Source organism: Penaeus monodon, chromosome 33 (genome assembly GCF_015228065.2).
Source record: "Penaeus monodon isolate SGIC_2016 chromosome 33, NSTDA_Pmon_1, whole genome shotgun sequence".
Lineage (NCBI taxonomy): Eukaryota > Metazoa > Arthropoda > Malacostraca > Decapoda > Penaeidae > Penaeus > Penaeus monodon.
The window spans coordinates 5,346,421-5,346,970 of NC_051418.1; positions in this window are offsets into that span (position 1 = coordinate 5,346,421).

Genomic DNA, 550 nt, shown 5'->3' on the forward strand with positions numbered 1-550 from the left:
CTGTTTATTTTTTTATCAAGCTCCCCACCGCGTCGAAATAAAGCGAGGGCGTGCGGCCCAGTTGCGCAATACACTGGAGTCAGACCCGCGGAATATTTTTGGAATGTGATGATATTCAGAGCGATTGGATTTGTCAAATGAATTGTTGCTCTTTTTTCAATGACTTTTTACTTTATTAGTAGTATTGATAACTTGTTTTTCGTCTACGGATTTTCGTTTTGTGTATACATTTTTTTTTTAGTCTTTCGAAATATATATATTTTACAGTATCTTTTCATAATAACCTGTTTTAATACAAGAAGGCCTCTACTTTCCCCGGGTGTGGAACAATCTCTGAACAATTTATATGAGTGTTTGTATCATCCAGGAACATTATTGGAACATTTAAAGGTGTTCCTTCTTCCTTAAGTTATTGCAAATCGATATCTGAGCAGTATCGGCTTCCGCTGAGAAATTTTAATTTGATTTGCTTGCCTTTGTCTTTGCTAACCCATCGCCATTACTGTAATCTTTATTATCATGATCTTCGTACCTTTGTCATCAGCATCAG